Source organism: Clarias gariepinus, chromosome 26, assembly GCF_024256425.1.
Source record: "Clarias gariepinus isolate MV-2021 ecotype Netherlands chromosome 26, CGAR_prim_01v2, whole genome shotgun sequence".
NCBI classification, from domain to species: Eukaryota; Metazoa; Chordata; class Actinopteri; order Siluriformes; family Clariidae; genus Clarias; species Clarias gariepinus.
Window position 1 is genome coordinate 22,860,731 of NC_071125.1, and position 7,306 is coordinate 22,868,036.

At 39.7% G+C, this 7,306-nt stretch overlaps 1 long non-coding RNA gene across 1 annotated transcript in view; it reads left to right on the forward strand.

The window, feature by feature from the left end:
- LOC128514352 (uncharacterized) overlaps positions 1-6,246 on the forward strand; it is a 45,938-nt gene extending 39,692 nt beyond the window's left edge. Inside the window, exon 5 of the long non-coding RNA XR_008356446.1 lies at positions 6,200-6,246. This is a non-coding gene — a long non-coding RNA (uncharacterized LOC128514352). The remainder of the gene's footprint in view (positions 1-6,199) is intronic.
- The last annotated feature ends 1,060 nt before the right edge of the window (positions 6,247-7,306 follow it).

Consider the following 7,306-nt stretch of genomic DNA (forward strand, 5'->3'; position numbering starts at 1 on the left):
TAGAATCATTTTTGCTGTTACATCTTAAGTATTGTAAAAAAAAATGTTTATACCACTAAACATTTTCCTGTCTGCTTTTACACAGATTATCGTCGTATTTTGAGCTTTCTTTTTTTCCGGTTTATAGTTTGCAACACTATTTCAGCAAAACACACACACACGTTCGCTTGAATTTATTTTCCATCTTCACCTCATTTGATTCCATCCCTCAATTAACGTCCCCCTGTCTCTCCTTCTTTCGTTAACCTGCTTACGAGGGAAAAGAGGCGAGGCCCGCCGGAGACATTTGCCTTTCCGCGTAAACATATCAATTTTATATACGCGGAAAAGCCCGGGCCTTCTCATGCTGCTCCTCCCGTGGTGAAATTGGCCTCCTACTACCCCATCAGCCCTGTGGTTGCCATGGTGACCAGGGTCAAGAAACCTGCCTCCCTCCACCCTCCCTCTCGCTCACCCAAGGCTTGCTCATGTCACTTGTGAAACTATGAATTTTATATACAGGTCAGGAGATGCATATCAGAGAAATAAGCGGTGAATCGGACCATGATGACAGCCCAGTGCTCAGATGTCCTTGAAATTCACATTTCAATCCTCTCTCTCTCTCTCTCTCTCTCTCTCTCTCTCTCTCTCTCTCTGTGTCCAAAAATTGTTAGTGGATCATCTTGTTGCTTTTAGGCACAATTAGTATTTTCTGAACGTGTCTGCAAGACAGACAGAGAGACACGGGGAATGGGGGAAAAAGACACAGGGAGGTCATTTGTTTTAAAAGAGATAATACATAATGGTTTGGATTATTATTATGAAGAGATTTTACTAAGCACTTACTAAGGATTTTGGTTGTTTCATGTGCCAGGAGATTAAGCCATCAATATAATTATTGTTTTTATTTTCATAATAATTCTGTATTTTCCATACCAAAAAAATACAGAATTCTTGTGTAGATTATGAATCTTTAACATGTAAAACCTTTTATACGGATTAGATTTTTTAGTTTCTTTAACAGAGCCACTGTTTTTGTTGTTTTTTCACTCAAACACCCAAACCTTCCTAGAGAATGTATAGATAATACCTACATTATGCAACCTGCTGTATTTTACACATGTTCCTGTGATCACTATATGTATGTGTTGAAATATTTATTCTACATCTCATTAATGTTTAAACAGATTTCTGTAGGTGATACCTAATGCCAGAAATATTTAACATAATGTCATATGGAATGAGCTGAGAAATGTAAGACGCAAAATGATCGTTTATGCCTTTATGTAACGATTTGTCTTTAGTGTGAATTATGCAGGACAGTATGTGTTTTAGATTATACATTAAATAATTGAAAACCGTTTAATTGATGATTAAAAAAAAACAAAAACAGTGCGTGTATCGATCTCACCTCGGCCTTGACCTTTTTATAAATTTTTCACCTGATGAGTAGAAAGATCCGCTAATCAGAAATGTTTTATCTAATAGCATACAAGGATTGTCAGTCATTTTCCCTAGAATAGGGTTTTCATGACAGGTTCCCTATCATCCCCTCCTCTCCGGCGCTGCCCTTTTGTGACCTTTCGTGGTGGCCAAAACGTGTCTGGGTTATATATCTCCTGTCCCGGGTGCAGCCCCGGCCTATTAGCTAGTCTCTAAACCTCCAGTGGAGAGGATCAAGCCTAGGCGTTTCTACACTTCATTCATTTTGTTGCTCCCCAGCGATCGGTGGCCCTCGCCTCCAAATCCCTTCTTTATAGTGCACTGAAGTGACAAAGGCATGCCTTGTCTTTCATTTCCTTGATGTGCTCCGTACAGCTCGGTGGCTTTTGTCTTGTATTGATGCAAACATTACCATAAACTGCCACCCAGGGACCAGAAAACAATCGACTAACTGTTTCCAAATCCAATGCACTTCAGCTGGTCATATGCTAAGTGTAAGTTTAGTTAGGTTAGGAGTTGCTAAAAGCACCGTTTCCTGTCCAGCGCCCCAGATGAGGATGCGCACGCAGGGACGAACCCCGGACGAACCAGAGAAAAAGGGGAATCAAATTTGTCGCACAGAATCCCTGTCTTCAATTACTGATGACTCAAATCCCCCCCCCCTTCCAATTTCTCTCTCTCTCGCCTTTTCAATTCTGTTTCGGTGGCTCTCACCTTCTGTTCAGGTTCAACAATAGTGGGAGAAAGTGTGAGAAATAGCTGAAAAAGAGGGATTTGGATGGGATGAGTGTTTAAAATGAACTAGCTTTGAAACCATGGGCGTTAATTACCGCCCTGGCACAGAGAGACAAATACTTCACTCATTACCAATGGAAATCGTGGGAGGAAGGAAGAAGGGAGGGAGGCAGGGAGGGAGGGGAATTTCAAAAAGTTTCTTGTGTTGTAAATGTGAAATGGTGCCCGACCTTTTTTTTTTTTTTTTTTTTTTTAATTCTCTGCTGCTTTATGGCTGGGTCATTTGCCTCTCGGAACTTTGTTGAGGATCTCGGAGTCAAGCTTTTTAAAGAGAGGGGCTTTATTCAGTTTCCAATATGTGGAACAAAAAAAAAAAAAAAAAAAAGAAAAGTAAAGGGGTGCGGGGTCAGGCTGCATGCTTGATGTGTGTGCGAGTAGAAATGGAGGAATTGTGATGAGCATGCAGTAATGGAAGTGAAACTACCTGTCATTACATGCTTCATTTCTTTAAACATGCTAATCTCTCTGAAGCTATACATTTACGCTGTCATTCGTAGCACACATCAATATTTATAACCACGCTAATGGACGCAGGTTCGGGCAAAAAATCCCTGGACTGTACTGTATATACGGATATGTATATGTGTTCTTTATCACTTATGTTCATAGGCTGTAATCATTCTTCTTTCATTTTTCCAATATGATTCTTACATACTGGGGAAATTACATATATATATATATATATATATATATATATATATATATATATATATATATATATATCAGAGATTATGTGTGAAATCATATAGGAGCTGCTTCGCTACACTCCCCATACGTATGCATATTTTTTATTGTCGTCAATCTGAGTTAATTCATTCTATATTAACTGTTTATGAAACACAGCAATATGTTAGAAATCTGCGTTTACATGTCAGGGAGAAGCTTGTCCAAGTTAACATGCAAAGGTGTAATATTTCTTCGTCTTCTACGTTTGCTTCAGAAGATGAATCATGATTTATGTAATTCATATAAAAACATTTGTCAGAACTGTGCTTAAAATCTTAAAAGTCTGGAATCCTCAAATCAAGCTTTTGTTTAACATCATAACAAATGCATCCTTTACCTTACTTCAATTTATTTAGTCATTTTTAATCATCATGCCTTTATTATTTAATCAGATAGATATTTCTGTTTTCACAAATGCCTTCAATATCTATTATTATTATTATTATTATTATTATTATTATTACATTTTTAAACCTTAACAAATATCTCATGGTTGTTAAAATGTGTATGTGTGTGTTTCCCTCCTGAAATACTTTATTCCCTGCCACTTTGTTTTTTAAGGCGAACATATATATATTTAATAAATGTTAAATTCTATATTCTGTGACACTCCTGTTCTTCTGCCTCCTTAGACACTGTGTGACTGTGACACCTATTGCATATTGTGAAAATGTCTTGGCATGATAATATTTGCATAATTACCCACGCCTGAGCTGCACTCCAGTCCCTCGACCTCCCATGATTATTAACACCTGTCACACCTGTGTTTGCATAACAGCTCTGTGTGTGTGTGTGTATGTGTGTGTGTGTTGTGCGTGCATACTTCCTAAAGCCCTGATGCGTGTTTACATATATTTATGAGCTATTTTCTACTTCCTCACGTGCTTGGCGTCTTGCGTTGCTAATCCACTGTAACAGAAATGTCAAAGTCGAATGCATTAGCGCGTCCATACGAGCAGAAAGCAGACGCGAGATTAGGACGGAGATTGAAAAAAAAGAAAGAAAAGAAAAAAGCAGAAAATTTTTCACAAGTATGCTTAAAGCCAGGTATTTTCTCAGGATTAATGATTAGCATGCCGCAGTTTGCCTTTTTTTTCTCCTATTGTGTGTAATATTTTAAGCAGAAATAGTTCCGGTAACATAAATAAAGGCAGCAGGTTCGACATTGAAGGTAACTAAAACGCGTCGTCCGTCGATGACTCCTTTTAAATGACATTACAGAATCAGGCGCTATCCTGTCGAGCACAACAGCCATATGTACAGCAGTTAATGTGCAGATTCATGTAAAGAGACAATGGTCAGCATCCCTCTCTCTCTCTCTCTCTCTCTCTCTCTCTCTCTCTCTGCATTTCTCTCCCTCTCTCTCCCTCTCTCTCCCTCTCTCTCTCTCCCACTTTAACTCTCTCACTCTTTTTCTCTATTCTTCCCTCTGAGATTGAGCTCAGCAAGCCATGTCGGGTAACTGAATGCAACAGACCAATAGGAGGCATAGGTAGACCGTGGAAATTAGAACTGCTGGAAATTTAACAAGACGACGACCCTCTGGTTCTCACAGAGCAGCAAAGACGACAACAGGAACATTTCAAATGTGTTACAGTCCAGATGATAAGCATTCGCATTAACTACGGAGGTTGTAATGACAATTTTAATTACAGTCATTAAATTACAGCGCTACATTTACATCAGGATTTTGTTTCATGTCTGTATTATTATTACCACTGCAATACATTATTCAATAGTTAATACACCAATATATATGAATTGTTTATTTTTAAAGGGTTTTCGAAGAATGAAATAATTTAGAAATGTAACAGCAGTCACTAATAACATGATGCTAATCTTATGCCCGATTCTTTACAATTTTATATACATACTGTATGTTCCATAACAGACAACATGGAAATTATAATGCATTGTCTTATGTGATACAGTTTCATGTTAAATAACCAGAGCAGAGAGGTCACACTGCTAATACTACTACACACACACACACACATGTGTACATACTGTATGACTCACTCCCATTTACATTCCTGCATGTTGTGACTAAGCGTAAGCCAAGACGCGCCAGGGCCCGAGTGTTGTGAAACAAAGAGAAGAGTGTGTAAGGGGAGTGCGAAGACATGGTTAATTATGCCAGCTGCCACGGCGCCTAGCGCATGGCCTTTAATTTATGACGGCAGGGGGGAAGAAGGGAACGCGTTCCTGGAGAACGGTGACGATGAGGCCGGAGACAAGGACCGAGAGAAATGAAGTCAGGAGGCTCAGGAGGAGTCAAGGACCTTTGAAATGATAGAGTGGGATTATCAATAAAAATCAGCTGCCTTGGAAAGAAAAAAAAAACTAAAAACACGGGAGCCATTCCACTCTTGAAATAACGCTAGCACCTGAGGCAGTAGCAAAAATAAATCTAATATGTGTGTGTGAGTGCATGTTTATGTATGGATGTATGTATTTTTTTTTCGCTCTCACACTGAATAAATTATAATTGTACATATCAGAGACAAATATTTGTTTTGCTCAAGTATGCATCCTAAACTCTATTTATAATAAAAAACACAAAAAAACAAAGATAAAATACTGTAGCTTGCATGAAATGCAAATCTTGTGTTGTGTGTTTGACTATGTAAAGTAGTCCTTTCTGTTCCCTCAAGTGCCTTTCTCTTCCCTCAGTTTGCATGATTCTGCAAGTTTTAACGTAACTACAGAAGAAATTAACAATAGCAACAACAACAAAAAAAACTTCTCCTGTGTCATGGGGCTTGGATTCAAATGCCGTTGCTTGGAAAATTCAGCCGAGCCTTTCTGAGCCTTTCTGAGAGGCACAGCGGAGCTTCGCACCTTCAGCCGAGACAGCAGCATGAGAAGGCCTCGGGCAAGGAAAAGTACGTGATCTGATTCATGGGCCGTGAAGAGAGCAGAGGACGAATCACATTTTCTCCCTCCCTCGATCCCTCCCTGCTCAGGTAAAACAGCAAAATAGCCAGTGTTAGGGCATCTCTCCTGTGACTGGGCCACGCTCACCATAATGCCCGCGCTTTAGACGCTAAGGTCCACAGGGCACTCGGATCAGGAAACACTCCATCCCCAGCCGCCCCGCCCCGCCCGCCCGCTGCGTTTGTTACCTAGCTCTGTGTCAGAAAATTTGGCCACCGAGGGAGGAACGCTTCAGCTAGAGATTTCATTTATTTCCCTAAACATACATTAAGCCATTGTTTCTGTTCGCCCTCCCCTCTTTCTTCCTGTTTTGCCGCAGAATCCGGTTGCCTGGCTAAGATGAATGGCGAGTGTGTAAAGGAGTTGACACCACAACACTTACTGGGAGGCAGCGCAAGCGGCCCCGGGTGACCTGCGATTCAAGCCCCAGATTATGGTTGTTCATTGTTTGTTTCTCCACTTCGCTGTAGTCGAGCTGCAGCCTATCGCAGTGGCGTTCGCTCAGAGTAAACCTTTCTCCTGCCGGGCAGATTGATCAGATCCGATTAGACCGGTTTGAGTCACAGGAGCTGAGCCGTTCCTCCTCCTTAAACCTGTGTTTAATTACAGCTATGTTGTACAAAAACTTAGTTCTTGTCGAGCAGCCATCATTTCGACACAATAAATATCTTAACCAATATTGAAAAAATTATTATGAATATTTTAACTTAAAGCTACACATCCCTGTTTCTAGTTTATTGTATTTACCACATGATTTGTAGTATTTATTATTAATAATATGCGTATAAGACTCATAACTTACTAGTAAGCCAGGGGTTAATATATCGATAGGTCTGCAATATGAGCAGTTTGTAGATCTTTGCGGTTTAAAACAGTCATCCGTCTCCTTTTCTGTTCCCATGATTTTGAAAGTATTAATGTATTATTCAAACATAACTCCAGAAGAAATTAATCAAAACCCATTGAACCACTGGTGTGTCATGGGGCTTGGATTCAAACACTGTTTTCCACCGCCTGGAAAATTACAAATTTAAACCAGCCTTTCGTCACCGGTTGTTATTCAGATTTACCTTTAATGTGCATAGGGTATATAAAAAACAAACAAACGTCATGTTCAAAAGTGTAATCTTTAAATGCCTACTGTAATGTACACGCGACACTTCCACTGTTTTTTTATTTTTTATTTAGCATTTACATTTTAAATCTGCATCCAAGGATTAAAAAAGAAAAAAGATGTTTCTCCTTATTTTCTATATGATTATACGCCCTGTATATTGCAGGCGGTGTTTTCTCCTGGCCAGTGATCAATCAGAGTGTGGTATATGACAGGACTTCAGTTTCCACAGTTGCTCAGAATAATGAAGGCCTTGCTGTTGCTGCTGGCTCTGAAATGGGCCTTTAGTGACAGCGCCAAACCGACACGAAC